The sequence below is a fragment of the Falco cherrug genome, chromosome 14, assembly GCF_023634085.1.
Source record: "Falco cherrug isolate bFalChe1 chromosome 14, bFalChe1.pri, whole genome shotgun sequence".
In the NCBI taxonomy this organism is placed as follows: Eukaryota; Metazoa; Chordata; class Aves; order Falconiformes; family Falconidae; genus Falco; species Falco cherrug.
The window spans coordinates 23,015,156-23,032,062 of NC_073710.1; the positions used below are offsets into that span (position 1 = coordinate 23,015,156).

The 16,907-nt window shown below is 52.8% G+C and overlaps 1 long non-coding RNA gene across 1 annotated transcript in view; it reads left to right on the plus strand.

Annotated features, from left to right (window-relative positions):
- LOC114015255 (uncharacterized) overlaps nt 1-13,397 on the plus strand; it is a 124,346-nt gene extending 110,949 nt beyond the window's left edge. The window contains exon 7 of the long non-coding RNA XR_003559093.2: nt 13,203-13,397. This is a non-coding gene — a long non-coding RNA (uncharacterized LOC114015255). The remainder of the gene's footprint in view (nt 1-13,202) is intronic.
- Nucleotides 13,398-16,907: the final 3,510 nt, after the last annotated feature.

The window sequence follows — 16,907 nt, forward strand, 5'->3', positions numbered from 1 at the left end:
AATCAGGATTTGGCATATCGTTGTTTAATACAGCCCCCATGCTAATGTCTTTTTGAAATGAAACCGAGAAAGCTGTTAACCTCAGTTAGCCAGCTGTCCTCACCGTGACCTGGATAAATCATCATAGCAGGAGCTCGGAAGAACACCACTCTTGCTGCTTTGGAAAATGGAGCTGGAAGGGAAGGACTGTGCTTCCAGCTCGTGCCAGGAAGGCTTCTCGGCACCAGGGCTGTGCAGAAAAAGTGCTGCTGTGTTCTCATGCCAGGGACCCTGCTGGTGCTCCGGGCTGGGTGGCAGCACAAAGCCCAGAGACTTGCAAAGGCCGGGGAGTCCTCTGGCACGCTCCCCCCGGTCCTCTGGCACGCTCCTCCCGGCAGGCAGCCACCAGCCACGCGGCGTTGTACTGTGGGTGGGAGAAAGGCGCTGGGAGAGGAGAGGGTGAATTCCCACAGCGACCCCAGGGACTGGCTCCTTCCACCATTCAGCCGCTGGGCATCTCAGCATCCAGCCCCAGCTCATGACCATGAGGTTTTCCATGTTCTTTCCCTTCGGCTGGAGGCTGGACTTTCTCCAGGGCAGTCTCCTTCACAACATCTGAAGGCAGTTAGCCTTGAGGTGCCCATCTCTGTGGTGGGAAAAGCTATAAAGAGGACAGTTTGGTGGATACCACAAAGAGATCTAGATCTGCTGGAGCAGGGCATTTCTCTCTGCAAAGCTATTTTGACTCTGGGAGCTGTTGTCTTTATAAAGGCCTCATTAATTTATCTGTTCTCACAGGGTACTCCTAGCTGCTGTCTCTTTTGTGTGGCAGTGAGTTCCACTAGATGGGTTTTCTTTCGTTGTTTCTGATCTGGCTGTTTTGTTGTTTGGATTTTTCTCCTGCATGACTGAAGAAAATCACAACACCAGCTGCATGTGAGAAGCGCCTGGAAAGAGGAACAAAGCCATCTGTTCTCCATGTCCACAAAGGCACACACAAGAACTAAGGGACACAGCCTGCATCAAGAAAGATTCAGGTTAGGAATAGTTTTCTAATGGGGAGGAGAACAAAGCACATGAGCAGACTGCCAGGAGCCTGTGGATTTTTTAAGGACAGATAAACAAAAAACAGGGTGCTTGTAGGTTCCCCTGGCTTAGAACTGGAAGATGGGCAATCAGCCTCTTGAGGTTCATGCCAGCCTTGCTCATTTCCTAAATCTATCCTTGCCCACACCTCGAAACCCAGCTCTACCTTCTTCAGAGCCCCACTGCAGTCTCCCTTAGTGTTCACGTGCTACCAACACATCATTTCCCAGGCTGATTCCCCTTTCTAGCCAAGTGACCGCACTTGAGTCTTGGGATGTGTGCCCGCATCCTACTGGGGTTCACCTGATCTCCACAAGACTTAGTCCCAGCTTTGTGCTTCAGGTGGTGTCACATCTCCAGCAGTGCTGGCTGCGTTCCCATGCTGAGTAGCGGTGCTGGTTTGTGGGAGCATTCTTCCACCTCGCTGTTACGCTCCTGCAGGCTTGTTCACAGGAGGGGCTTGCTGGGGAGTACACACTAGTGTTTTCCCATGTAAATTCATCCTTATGTGTCTTCCTCATTAGTGATGTTCCTTCATCTCTCTTCTCAGGGAACAGGGTTCTGAGTGCTGTGGGCTAAAGATCTCCATATACACAGACTCCCCCCTTCCAGCCCTCCACAACTAAGGAGACCCGCCTAATCTCTCATACTGGAGCCTTAGCACTCACCTGAACATACTGGGCTGGCGGCTTGGCACTCCTTCACATGTTCCAGAGGAGCCTGCTGCCTGGGATGCTCCTGGGCAAAGACATGCTCCATGGGGTGAGCAGTGGCCTTGGTGCAGGTGGCTGAGAACTGATGCCAGGGCCCCAACTGAATCAGACAAGGATCAAGGAACAGTGCTGCAGCAAGGAATAGAACTGTGCGGCTGACAGCCTCTGAGCTGCTCCCTTTAGCGATACACCCATCAGTCTGCACTGCTTCCACTGGAACTGGTAGGTGACTTGTTTGCTGAGCTGCATTCAGGAACTGGCATGCGGAAAGAAAGCTGGATTTTCCCCCTTTTACTACCTACTTGTCTGGTCACAGGTTACCCAGTAGCCAAAACATGTGCTTTAACATATGCTGAATAGAGCAAGTGGAGCCTGGAGGATGTCAGAGGGTGATGAAGGCTCTGATACCACCATCTGTATGACATGTGCTGCTGTGCCTCAGGCTTTGGTCTGAGCACTGCAGTTCCACCCTTGGTGGTAAACATAAGAGTAGATGAGGCAGAGATGGGAGTGTAGATTTGCTATCAGAACTTTTGGATTCAATTTCCATTCTTGGGAGAATAGTTGTGTGCAGTTTCTTCCATGTGCTGCTTTGCAAATGAATTGTGCAGGACGTGGCTATCAGTCAGAGACCACCTGGAGAGCAAGGTCAGCTTGATGGCATGTAGTCTTGCTGTGCAGTGGCTGGCCCAAGCAACACGGAGGTCAGGCTCTGACTGATGGAAAAGTCTCGCCTCTGCTCCTTGATGGCTGTAGGAGTCCACTGCCCCTTGTTTACCTCCTGCTGTTTGAGTGCAGTCATGGAACTGCAGTAGCTGGATAGGCAGAATTGCCTGGGTATCAGTGGTTGATCTATCTGCTTTCTTCTCAATAACCAATGGGGTGCAGTTCGTAGCAAGATGTGCGTTGCCCACCCACTGAGCCTCGCAGCGCAGCACCCACTTGGCTTACGGGTTCTCACTGGGAGGGTGTAATGTGCACAGGCATATGCTGTGTACCATGTACCAGGAGTCAGCGCAGCTCACACAGACATCCCAGCACCATCAGTAGGCAGATGGGGCCAGAAACACACACAGCCAGTGGGAACTGCAAGTGGAGGTGAACTGTGTTATTTGTGTAGATGCTGGTGAGGAACCCCACCAGGTACCTGGGTCTGAGAGCCAGTTCTACAACACAGACATTAAAGAGGGAATAAAGAAAATAATAAAGCATTGACCAAAATGATCTGCAAGGCTGATTTCTCTCCATGCAGCTTCTGAAGGAGCATTCTTTGGGGCTGTGGAGAAATAGGCAGCCTCCAGGCTGTGAGGCTAATGCAGAGCAACGGCTGTTTGTATAGCTGCAGAGCCTTTAAGAGAGACTTGGGAAAACTAGCTTGGATTCCAATGAATATTTACAATTACACTGCTCCAAAGCTGAATCCAATCACAGCACTGCAGTATGCAGGCTCGGTGCATCAAAAGAAAATGAGAGGAAAGCAGGAAAGATGGAGTTGCCTTTGGAGAGACTTATAAGCACAGATCTCTCTGCTTGTGGCAGAAATAAAATGCTTTATTTCTGATAGGAGCAATTTATTCTTCAGGCATTTTGCTTGATATTAGAAAGTGCCTGTCTGTTTTTTGAAGTGAGAGTCTTTAGTAGATGGTCTTTAATTCAGAATGGAAAGTGTGGTAGTCCATAATTTTGAGGCTGTACTAACGAACTCCAGAAATCGGGGAGCATTTCCAAACTAGACCAGGGGCCCCTTTCAGTCGCTGCATTCATGTTTACCGTGTGGAACCGTGTGGCTGGGCAGAGCTACCCTTGTTAAAACCATGCCTCTAATATGATATTTGGCCAATTACCATGCTCTGCCACTAAACAGGACGATCTAACAGAGAAAAGAAAGGGAAATGCTGGCTGGACATTCATTGGCCTCTTCTTTTCTGCAGTGGAAGGTATGCAAAAGTAATGGTGTAGGAGAATCACTGCATGATAAAAAGATGGAGGCTCTGTGACCACTAGATTGCTCCAGAGAGCTGTGTGCAGCAGAATAGGAAGTGTGTGAGAAAGCAGCGGCACTGCTTGAAGTGGCCACAGGAACAGCACCAAGCAGCTCGCCTCCAGGAGCTGCTCGGGTGGCTGGCCCGTATCGCCCACCAACGAATGGTGCCAAGGGAAACTCTTGCATTCTCTGACTTGTGTTGGTACTTGGGAGAGTGTAGGAAAGGGCTTGGCTAAAGGGGCACCCATCTGGATGCTTTAAGAAGACCTACAATGTGTCTCATCAGTTTCATATATTGGGAGCTTTTATGGAACTGACACACTGGAACAGCTGTGAAAGAAGGTAGGTGTGAGAAGAGACAAAAGCACAGAGCAGACTGGGGACAATATGGATCCCATAAGCAGCAATTACATTTCTTACTGTGATGCTGCCTGCACATCAGTCACCAGTGCTACCAAAGCACAGCTGCAGCACTGAATGCTGCCTGCTGCTCTTAACATATGGGGGCTGCGAATAACCTGTGGCCTTGGTGGGGTCCTACAGCACCAAACCACCACTGCTCTTTATTACAAATATTTGAGGTATATCATCACATTCCACCATGCAGGCATTCCTTAGCATCATGGCAGCATGAGAGCAGATGCTTTGAGAGAAGTCAGGTTAGGATTTACACTAGAAGAACGTGCAATTGCTTTGACATGGTGTGCACTTAGAAGCACACCTGACCTGGGAAAGCGACATCTGAAGGGCTAGCCTCCTCCATCCCCAGGGCCCCAGCAGGCAGTATGTCTCCACCCCTGAGCAGGGGGCAGCGTGTTGCTGTTTTCAGACTGTGCATAACCCCTTTGTGTGTTGTGAAGATGATGCTTTTGCCTGGTGCATTTCACCTTGTGGCTGCACAGATCCCTTCTGCCGGATGGCAGTCTTAAAGGACGCTGATGGGAAATCCCAGGAAGCTGGTCTCTGATCTGAGTCACACTGCTGGTGCAGGGAAGCGTTCTGTCACATGCAAGGCATGGCACGGGGTGTTCCCTGCAGCTTGGCACGTACTGAAGTCGATAGCCCTCAGCAGGAACTTGCATTCAGTATTATGCTAAGAGGCTTAAAATCAACTGTGAAGTTTCAGCGTAGCTACAAAAAACTGTTTTCAATTTCTCCACCAGCAGAAGGAGACAGCGCAGTTTGGTGATGGATTCTTGGAATCTGGCTAGCGCATCTGCAGTGGGGCATTTGGAATCACGTCATCATACAAAAAACAGTCATTCATTTCATTCATTTGAAGTTGTCTTGCAGGAACGGCAGTGAAAACAAGAAAAGGGACAGAGCCCAGTACTGTGTGTGGCAGAACAACAGTGCAGTTTGGTACCCACCAGGGAGCCACTGTGACCCATCTTGCTCTCTGCAACCTATTGCAGGCTCTTATACCAGCTCCTGACAGACACCAGTTGCTGTGGCCAAAACCAGCACTCCAGCTGACCAAAGGAGGAGCAGCATGCTTACACAAATCTGGTAAACCCACAGCCTGCTGAAAAACTACCAGATAGTTGCTAGAGCTCTACACTGGGCTCTCATTATTTCCATAGTGGGAACTGTGTAGTCAGACTTGCGCTGGCTGGGACAATTGAGCAGGCTCTGCTGTGCCCCCCCCGTCTGACCATGTAGCCCTGAGAAGGTAAGCACCAACACTGCTGTGCGGAGGTATAGGAGAGTGGGGAAAGGGCTGACAGTGACCTCTGTTAGCTGTAGAGCCCAGAGGGGAGGATGGCTGGCGGCGCTCCTCCAGGTGGAGGAAAAATCTCTGCAGGGCTAGAGGATCCTGGGCTGTGAGCAGTGTCACGTCAGAAGGCAGTGCTTGGGTGGGTGCCTCCCACACACATACCACAGCAACAAGAACCACTTGTAGTTCTGTGACAGTAAAAGTTGGATACAGTTAGAGATGGCTGTAAACTGGTGTATGTACTCTGCAAAAAAAAAAAAAAAAAAGTCTCACCAAACATTAATGGTCAAACATTTCTTAGAAAACTGCACAGATGTTACCCACTATCACTGGTAACAGTGCATGTGTAAACAGCCATTGCTGCAAACATCCCGGGAGCTACTACAGTTTCTCTGCTGTGTCTCTTTACACTCCTTCCCCCCTCGCTGTCACTCAAGCATGGCACCTTGCTCCCCGACCTGCTCCAGAGGCCAGAACTTGAGAAGTGCGCTGGCTGAGGCACCCCTCGTTCAGCACAGGTGAGTGCACACCTCACAGCTCCAGTGCCTGTGGCAAACCCAGGTGCCTGCGGGACCCCCGCATTCCCCCTGCGGAGCAGCAGCCGACCAGCGTTGCCTCTCCCGCGTGATGTCCTCTGGAGGCATGCAGCACAACGTGAGGCTGCCTCAGACAGGACCCCACGTTCCAGACCCATCGGGCTGTGCAGAAGCCCATGTGTCATGGATGTGGGAGCAGATGACTTCCCAGCTGTGGGCAGCAGCACCTTGCTCTCTGAGACTCCTCTGGCCTGGCCGAGTCCCCTGAGGAGGCCACTGGGCAACCCTCATGCCCCAGGGACCCTCAGCACCCTGCAAGCCGCATCCAGGCAGCAGCTCCCAGGGCCCACGCTGCCGCTTGTGCCCAGGGCAGAGGGGCTCCCTGACCTGCAGGAGGGCATGTGCCTCAAACCCAGCCCCAGGGCTCCCAGTGAGGACAAAGCAAGGCTTTCACGTGGAAGTGGGCCAGCTGACTCAACAGCAAAGGAGGTGTTGGCTAGACACCCTGGCAGCTCCTTGTAGAGAGGGACTGAGACACAGAGGCTTCTGCTGTCCTTACTGCCAGCTCTGCCACTGCTGAGAGTGAGCATTACTTAGAAGCGGATTAGTCTATGAAGGCTCACCTGTGCCCTGACACGGGGGACCACTGCAAATTTTTAAGCTAGGCTTTATGGATACAGCTCCTTAAAAAAGGAGAACAGACTGATACTGAGAGCAGGCAGGATCAGTCCTTGCAAAGGAGCCTGGAGCAGTGAAGGAAAGAAAACTCCGCGATCAGCTGGAAGTCTGTCTAGCTCACTGCCTCATCTCTGACAGTAGCCAAGAACTGCTCTCTTGGTCAGCGTAAAAAAGAGGGCAGAGATACTGCGGTGCTGCTCAGAATACTCTGTGAGCCTCCAGTCATCTACAGCTCAGAGGCTTCAGAAGCAAAAGTGGGGTCCTGAATTTAATCAACATAAGTGGATATTTTTCTCCCATTAAAAGGTTTAATTTCTTTTTGAATGCATATAAACTTTGGGAGCCCACCACATCCTGTCCTGTGCGAAGCAATCTGACACAACATACGACATTAAAAAAAAACCACAACTTTTTTTTGTTTTGTAGTTGTTACCTGGTAATTTATGGGGTGCCGCCGGTTCTTACATTGAAGGGACAACGAGAAATCATACTGCAGACAACCTCTAGATGCCAAACTCAATTTTATAATCCTCTTCAGTCATTTCTTTTCCAGACCAAAGAGACTACCTACTTTTTCCTCACATGGAAAATATTCTTTGTATGTGATCATCCTTGTTGCTCTTCTCTGAAGCACTTCCAACTCTATTTTTCTTGAGAGAGGCAGACCAGAGCTGCATATAGTAATCACAGTGCAACTTTCACTATGGATCTATTCAGTGGCATAACTGTGATCTGTTCTCCATTATTTTCTGGATAATTCTTAACAGTCAGTTTGCCTTTTGGGCTGCTCCTGGGCACTGAGCAAACATTTCCATAGAACCATCTCTACATCTATATCTGGTTTTATCTAGCACAGCCCCAAGCCCTCACTCCTGAGAAGGGACTAGAGTGATGGCAGCTGGGACTGCAAGCGAAATCTTGTAAGAAAGAAAGTGCAAAGGCCCCAGAACTTCAGCAGGGTTAAGACCACCTGGCTGTCTCATACCTTCAAGATACGACAGCTGCTAAACATCTGAAACACAAGAAATGATGAATTAAGATCAGCCTCACAACACTGCAGCCCTGTTCTCTTCCAGGCACGTCACTGAGCAGCAGTCCCATGTGAGAGGCTGCATAACACTGTGGGAAGAGCGCCGGAGCCTGCTCTCCACTGAAGCAAAACTCTGGTCAGGTCAGGCAGACCCGCATTTGCCCTGCACTTGGACACCAAGCCTCTTTCAAGAAAACACCGGCGCCCGTTGAATATGGTCACCCTTTCAACCTTGTTGCAAGGATTCCTTTGGAGATCCCACCTTCATTACCATACCAAGTACAAAGGCCACCGTTACACAGGACCGTTGATGGCCCACGTGGTACAGGGACAGGCCCACACACTTCAGCTGATGCAGCCTGCACAGTTCAGTGCTGAGTAGCAGCTGGCTTCATTGCCCAAGAATTCTGCCGGGTGGTTCCCACTCACCTTTCACCCTTCAGCACAAGCACACCTAGCCAGTGAATGCAGCTGGAGTCCCTGCAGATAAACACTGATGTGAAGTCATTATCGATGAACACAAATAATGGCACGTTCTCTTAGTCCTTCTTTGCATTTTCTTTCTGTAGGTTCACAGACAGAGCAGGAAGGGATCACGCAGTTTGACCTGTACCTGCAGTCAAGAAAATTTCACCATGTTACTGCCAAATTCAGTAACTTGTTTAACGAAGGCACCTTCAGACAGGTGTTCAACTAGACTTGAAGACATCAAGAGATGGCTTCCTCCCTTGGCAATCAAACCCCTTGCATCACTCCTGATTTTTTTTTCTCTGACTATTGCTGTGCCAGTGGGGCTAATGAGGCTTTCTACGCAGCTGCAGTATGGCCTTGACTTCTGTCTCTCCTGTTTTTGATGCTTTCTCTTTTCTCTGTCTTAGAATATTCCTTTCTTTTTGGCCAGAGAGTTAAGGTTAACCACAAGGAAAGGAAGGGCATTAGGATCCTCTCTTTCTGCCTCTTTCTGGATTCCCATGCCCACCTGCCCTGTGGAGGTTCCCCCTGTGGTCCCCACCACAGGAGGCTTTTTTCGCTTACCGGCTCCCTCGGGTTTCTGTCTCTCCTCAGCCTCCTTGTTTTCCCCTTGTCTTTTGCCACCTGCTCTTGCCGTTGCTGCTGGTTCTGGAGGAGGCCCCCAGAGCCCAAACCGATGCAGCTGTCCAGGTGCACCATCCACCTCCCAGCAGCTCAGTAACTGCAAGAACCACTGAGGCTTCGTGTTCTGTGACCAGGCCTGAGCAGCACTGCTTTTCCTTCACTCACGCCTTCCTTCTTCCAGCAGGATCTCTGCTTTCTGCTCATTTCTAGCTCATGATTCCTCCTAGGAACACGCAGCAGCTCCTACACAGCTTACGTATGTCCTTAACCCACAGACATAAGAAACCAAGAGGCAGCTTGCAGTAGCAGCAGTGGAAGTGGTTGCCACGATGGGGTAAATACAATCAGCACTGAGAGAGGCACTGCCAGCACACTGGTGCTGGGCAGGAGGCAGCCCCAGCACGATGGTGCATGCTTCACCTTCGCCGGGCAGCTCCCGTGCTGGCCTGTGGGTGCCTCTCATCCTGGGTGGAGGTGCTTAAAACCCAGCTAGACACAGCCCCGCACAGCCTGCACCCGCTGACCCTACCTGGGCGGGGGGGTAGACTAGATGGTCTCAAGGGGCCCCTGCCCTGTGCTGCTGTGACGCTGGGCCTGTCCCCCCCAGGGCACTGGAAAGGCACAGGGGGCAGCAGCCTCTGGTCTCTCAGCGAAGCCCCCGGCGGTTCCTCCAACACCAGCACCTGCGTCGTCGTGCCAGGGACCAGCCGAGGTACCTGGCGCTGAGCAATGGGAACGTCAAAGGGTGGCTTCTGTGTGACGGCTGGGTGGGCCCCCAGCCCTCCCCCCGGCCTCCCTGCTGCCCCCAGCCCACCGCCCGTGCCCCTGGGGAGGGCAGGGGGCAAGGCAGTGGGGCACGGGGGTGGCTCTGCCCCAGGATCTGGCTTGGGCTCTCAGCCCAGCGCAGCAGGGCAGGTTCCTCCCTGGCTTTGCCGCCGCGGCCGTCTCCCCCTACTCTGTTTTAACACGTGCAGTGCTTAACTTCTCCCGTCTCTGGAGGGGACCCTCTCTTAAGAGGTGCCATGTTTTCTCAGTAAGTGTTTGTCACGGCAGGGCCCCGGGAAGGATAACGAGACCCTCCGGCGCAGGGCCCAGCCGCCCGCAGCCCTCCCGCGCCGCCGCGGCCCCCTGCAGCCGGCCCAGCGCCGGGGGCTCAGGCCAGGGCTGCCCGCTCCCGCGGCACACACACAACTGGAAACGGGCGCTGCAACTGCGCAGCAATAACCTTCAAGGCGCATTAAAATTCCACGAACGCAAACCCTGTTCCCGTTTTCCCTTTCACGAAACCCGCCGGCGGGTCGGGACCCACCGCCCCCCTCCCTCCGCGCCCCGGCCCAGCGCTGCCCCCGGCTCCTCGGCCCGGCCCGGCTGCGCCCGGGGGAGCACGGCGCGGCCCCGGGGAGGGTCCTGGCCAGGCCGGTGGGGGAGATGCGGCCGCGGCGGCAGGGCGGCCCTGGCCGCTCCAGCCGTCTAGCGGCAACGGCTCGGGGCTGCCTCCGGGCCGGGCAGCGCCCCGACGCGCGGAGCGGCAGAACGGGCCGGCACGGGCCGCCCGGGGCGGCGAGGCGGCGGCCGCGGGAGAACAAAGGTGCCCGGAGCCGCCTCGCGCCGGCGGCCGCTGGGAGGAGCCGCCGTCCCGGCGAGCGGCGCAGCGCGGGCCGCGAGCGACCCCTGCCGGGCGGCGGCAGCAACGCGGAGGGATCCGGGACGAGGCGGCTGTCGGACGTGGCCGTGGCCGTGGCCGTGGCCGTGGCCGTGAGCAGCCGCCCGGCCCGGCCTGCCGCCTGCGACTGCGCCTCCTGTGCTCCTCGGCCTCTGGTCCTGGGCCGCCCGCCGCCGCAGCCCCCAGCCCACCGCCCCCTCGTGGCCCCGCTCCCCTCCGACCGCCCCGGCCTTCGGACCCCGGCACGCGAAAGGGGTTGCCCCCTCCCCTCCAGCATCCAGTGCTTCCAGCCCCTGGCTCCCTTCCAGACCGTTCCCTCCCCTTTTGGCCTCCCCTGCCTTTTCAGTCTCGCTGTCTTCTGGGCTCCAGTTCTCTGCCTCCACACAGCTGCTTGTGTGTCGTCCCCTCCTGCCAGCCTCACCGTCCCCTACAGACCTCCCCTGACTCTTCAGGCTCTGCACCCCCTCCAGCCACCCCTTCCCCTTCTGTATACCCCCCACGCTATGTTTTGGACCTCATGCGGTTTTTTTCAGTCTGCTGTCTGGCCTCAAAACTCTTAACGGACTGCTCCTTCTTTTTGCACTACCACATACCACACACCCCTCTCTAATCCTCTGCCCTTGTTTAAGCCTCACACTCCTTTTTGCAGCCTTGCCCTCCCATGCCTGGCCTCCTGCACACTGATGGTCACTCTTTTTAAGCCTCCCCGTGTCTCTTCTTTAGGCACGAAGAGGCATCTTCTTTTCTGCACTGCATGTCTGGCGGATGGGAGGGTGCGTGCAGCCTGGGGAGAGGTATCTTTCATACTATCCTGGTCTCAGCAAACAAGCATAGACACAAAGTAGAGCTGAAAAATTGCAGAACAATAAAAAAGCATGAAACCTCTAAATTGTGGGATGCCAGGTGTTACCACAGCTGCCATTTTCACCTTTACCAGGTCTTAGGCATGTGCTTGATTTCTGTGGTGCATGTAAGGCGGGGGGTGGGGTGGTGGGGTGTCTGGTTATTTTAAGAATTCTTTTTAACTTCTGTTTTTACAAATGACATCCACAGATCACTTCATGTTCAGGTTGAGGAAGAGAGCGGAATGAGATTGGGTTTCCATTAGTGCTTACTTCCCCCCACTTTCTTTTTCCTTCTCCCCCCTGCCATAGGCTGAGCATATACCTACCATCCGAGCATGCTCAAAAACACTTCTGTTGTATTTGCAAGTGTTTGTTTCTCGGGAAGGAGTTGGGCCACATGAGGATGAAGACTGGTTAAACAAAACAAAACAAAACAAAAAAGCAGCTATTTTTGCTGTGGTTAGAATTATTTTTAACACTAGTAATTTTTTTACATGCAGGTATTTTTCCACTCATTCCGTAACTCAGAAATAGTTGAAAGGAGGTTAATCAAACATTTGAATTAAATGCACCCTCATGCAAAGGGTCAGCATGGAAAATTTAGCTGCAAAACAGAAGTGTTTCAGAAGTTCAGCCTGGGTAGGAGATGATCACATCCATGGTCCACTCAGCCTGGAAACACTGAAGCACACATGACCTCTGCTCACCTGCCACACACAAACAGACCCTCTGAGCAGGACTAAAAACCTGAGTGAAGCTCTCAGCCCAAGATCTCTTTCAATAGTTCCACAATAGCTTACCCAGCCTGGATCACCCCTTTGAGCACAAGCCCCAGGATGGTTGTGTCTGGCTCAGAGCACCAGCTGCTGCAGTGATGACCCAGCGTGGCATCTCCCACCCCAGCACAGGACCACCAGAATTAGTGTCTGCTTTGGAGTCAGTAACTGGGTGACCAGAGATGGAACAAGCTGTCCAAACTTTGTTTTAAATGTCCACTGATGGCACATTTCCTGTAGCATTCAGTTTACTCTGCCAACTATTAATGTACATGCTCATTCAAGTTTGGCTTGTTTCATCTTGCAGTCATCAGACTGAGATGTACTTTCACCTGTTAGATCTAAGAGTCTTCTGTTATCGACGCTGTTCTCCACAAAACCGCTTACATGCAGATGTGTGAGCAGATTACCCCTCACTCTCTCCTCCACTAAATGCCACAGGCGGCTTCACTTGAGTCTTGCAGGCTGAGGCAGTGCCTGTGGCTCCTCTTGGAGCCTCACCCAGGGCTCCAACATCCCCCTGCACCACGAGCACCAGGAGCACACGAGCTCCCGCCACCACGAAGAGACCACAGCTCCTTGTTGAGGTGTACCTGTTGCTAACTCAGCAATCGTGTTGATTCATTAGCCCACAGCTTCCACCAAGCACCCGCAAGCCGATGATTAAGCTCCAAGACTGCCATGTCTCCCAGCAAGCCCATGCTCCTGGGACAGGTCTCTGCACTGCAGGAGCAGTGTTCTGTGCTTTGGCCCTGAAAGTGGGATTTTACATTTTGCAGTGACCTGATGTCAATGTGCCTGCAGCCGAGTCCTGCCTGCACAGCACCCAGAATCTCAGTGGTGGTGGGACGCCTCCTTTGCTGTCCCCCCATCCCTGCATGCATGAATTTATCATTAATGACTTAATCCATCATTTCATTGTTTTCTTCCATTTGTTAGGTAAAAACACTATAACAACTCCTGACACAGGCATCTCACACTTGCTGGAGTTCACCATCCTCTGTGCTGCTTTGTACGTGCCAAGAGCTTGCTCATATTAAGGTGATTGCGTCTGGGTTTTACTCCGAACTGATTTTTGCTTTCCATTTTCTCAATTGCAGTACATGGGACACTGATACAGAGACCACACAATCCAGGAACCCACATGGAGAGACTGAGGCAGCGTTTGGGGTGGGCTGAGGGAAAGCATGTACATGAATGTGTGGGCTTACATTTGGTGGGAAGGCAGAAGTTCCTCGTGTTAAAAGATGCAGAAGTACTGCACTGGCAAAATAAAAAGAATTTACAAGCCAAAACCATTCCATCAGTGGGCTTGACCCACACTGGTGCCAGTAGATGTACCTGGTCAAAACCAGATGGGATTCTGGGGAGTGTACATAATTCACATGCACATTAAATACTGAAATTTAACTGAACTGACATACAGTGGCTGCAGGAAGGCAGCACCCCTCCATTCTGTGGAGGGGACAGCAAAGAAGGGGCTGTCAGAGAAGGATAGGTTCAAATGCAGGAGTGCACTTCTAAGCTATTAAACAGTTCAGATACTTGGAGCGTTCTTTTAAAATGCCACCCAAAACCATCAGGCGTGTTACGGAGTTGGACCTCGGGACATGAGCATCGGACTTGTCTAGATGGCATGAGGTAAGAAAGCAAAGAAAATATGGATTAAAATCTGCCCTGTCCAGGGGTTTTTCCTGTTTCCTGTGTGCAAGAGCATGATCATTGCTTTCCAAAAATGGCCATTTAGGATGGCTGCTAGGGAGCAACGCCCAGCGGCAGGAGAGGCCAGCCTCAGCTGAACCTGAGCAGCAGAAGGCCCAGGAGCGATCTGTCCCTGCTATACAGCTGACCACAGGCAGGACACTCCGACCTGCGTTTTTGTTAGCTGTCAGTGTGGATGTCTGCAAACTGTCCCCTCGTGTGCACCGTGGCTGATTCTGCTGCTGTCGTGGCTGGATGCTGGGCTGCACAGCTAACCGTCAATGTGTCCAGCACGTACTGGTATGCACAAATACAGTGTCTGCTGCTGCATGCATTCACATAGTTACAAGACCTTAACTTATCTCTGCTTTGGCTTCCCTGTGCAAAACAGGGATAATAACACTTGCTCATTTTGCAGAAGGGCTCTGCAGTTCAGTTCATGAATATAAAGTAGTTTGAGATCCTCTGATGGAAGGTGCTAGAGGTGGACAAAGGGGTGCTAATGGCACAAAGCTGACTAAGTCCCAGGCAGCGGTCTCACCCAGTTGTACTGTGTTTGCTAATCCAAGTGTGTAATCAGAGTATGCATAGGCGACATGTCGGTTCAGGCTACGTAATACACAGCAACTTCAAAGCGTGCTCTCAATGTGAGCTCACGCTTCCCGAAAGGGGCAGTCGGTATCTGTGCGCACAGCCACAAAGGACTGGCGATGCGCAGATGAAAATGGAGAGCTGTCTGGTAGTGGGAGTGCGAGATGGGTGCATATCTAAATACAGACAATGGTGCCGCTCCTTGAAACACAAAACATCTAAATCTCTCTCCTCCCTCCCCACCTCTGCCTGTCAGCTCTTCCAAATGAAGTCCCAGCTTTGTTTTCCTGATTTCCATTTTGTATCCTAAAATATTCACTCCAAGTTCCGCTTGACAGACATCCCTAATCTAATCTCCATGTCTGCTTTCTAATTTTCGCAGTCAGGATAAAACAAATTGGCTGGTGTTAATTGCCTGTGCAGCGGCCTGGAGCTTTGAGCCGTGATTTACGAGCTCAGAGCAGGCGCTCTGCAACACATTTTTCTTAATTTATTTTTAATGAGTCTCTCAATTAATTTTCTTGGAAACATCTTAATGATGTTGGAGGCGGGTGTTAATGAGGTTTGTACCACTGCCTCATTTTGCATATTTTAAAATATTGAATGGCACCACAAGCAAGCTCCTAGTCCTAAAACAGAGAGAAAAATTAAGGCTGAAGAGAGGTGCCCTCCTCAGCTAATACTGCTGTCTCAGCTTAGGCTTCCAGGCTGTGTGGGCCAGTCAGTGACTTTGAACATCAGGAGGTGGACACTGGCCGAGCTCGCAGAGACTGGACAACCCCGGCAGCGCGGGAGGGCCAAGGGGCTGCACTGGGGCACGGCTGGTGGCTGGGTGCTTCTTAATAGATAGGATCAAAGCCTGGACTCGATTCTTGGGCACACCACAGTGCTCCCTGACCCCCTGTGCTGGCATCCCCTGCCGCGTGGGCACCCCATCCCCTGCATCCCCCCAGCCAGACCCTTTAGGCAGGAGTGCCCTGGGGCATGGGGGCCGGGCTGCCTGGTGCTGGCAGCTGTGGGGTGCTCCAGGGTACCTCTGCCCACTTGCAGGGTCCCCAGTAATTGCTGGTGCGTGTGCCGGTGAGAGGCAGCAGCTGGATTGCCTTTGTTTTCTCTCAGCACGTCAGTCTTCATTAAACTGGAGGAGAATGAAAAGGGATTCACTTTTGTCCCAGCCAGAACGTGGCAGCTGTTTAATTTCAATTAAAGTGGCACTGAAAAGAATAACATTACTGCAGTAATTAAAGTGAGACAACTCCCACCCCCAAACACTGCATGGTGCCAGCTCACCCAGCAGAGTCCAGTTTGGCCCCCCAGTCCTCCCAGCACCAGGCAAGCATGGGCAGGTGGCTGTGAGTCAGGGCTGTGGGGCTGCCCCACAGGCTCACAAGGAGCTGGAGCAGGGTTGAGACCCACAAAGACAGACGCTGCCCACAGCAGCAGCGTGGGGCAGCAGGATCACATGAGCTGGGGGGCAAGGACAGGCATGGCAGTGGGTCAGACCTGCCTGGGCACAGGCAGCCCATGGGCCATCCCAAAGCAGAGCCCTACTGCAGCTCCCCGGCTCTAGGAGCAGGTGGCTGGGTCCCTGCAGCACAGCACAGTGTAGCACAGCATGGCGTGCATGGTACAATGCAGCACAGTGTTGTGTGTTGCACAATGCAACATGGCATGGCGTGGCACAGCTCAGCATGTGTGGCACAATGCAGTGCAGCACGGCACGGCACAGTGCAGTGCATGTGGCACGGCGATGCGGACCATCACAGCACATGCAATAACCAGCCTGGCAGTGAGTGTAGCCCAGTGGCACAGCCAGGGCTGCTGCATGCAGTGACAAGGGCAAACAAGGTGGCAAAGGCCCACGCAAGCAGTGACTGCAAGTGGGCCACGGTGCTGCAGGCTGCAGATCTGGGTGCATACTGCTGCGGGACAGCAGAGCAATGCCAAGCCATGCCGAACTGTGCCTTGTAGAGCAGTGTGGGCTGCTCTGGGCTCAGCCCCAGCAGGGCTGAGTGCACACCCAGGTGTGCAGGGTGCTACCAGGGGAAGGCAACGGGCTTTAATTAAAGCAGCAACAAGGCTGCAACAGAGCACCAAGGCAGAGGATGGCAGCCATGGACACTGTGCCCTGGCTGCCACTGCCTGAACAAGACTGAAATCGGCAGAGAAATTTTGTTCCATCGCACTGGCAGAAATTAGGGCTAAATTCAATTGTGTTCTGCACAGTGTGGGTTAAGTGGCCCAGCTCGCAGGGCTGTGTTGGTGCTGTGTCGGTGCTGTGTCTGCTCCTGCTTCCACCGCCTGTGGCTTCGACTCACTGGTGGAGCAGGTCGTCATGGCAACTGATAATTCCTATTATGGTACATCTTCGTTCACCTTCTAGACCCAGCTTGGTGTTGGAAATTGCCAGTTAAAATACTTACCTGTGAAACTGCACTGAGCATCAGTGAGGGGTGGTGACGTTGGGAGCCAGTGGCACAGGCAGGCAGGGCCAGCAGCAGGTGTGTGCCTGG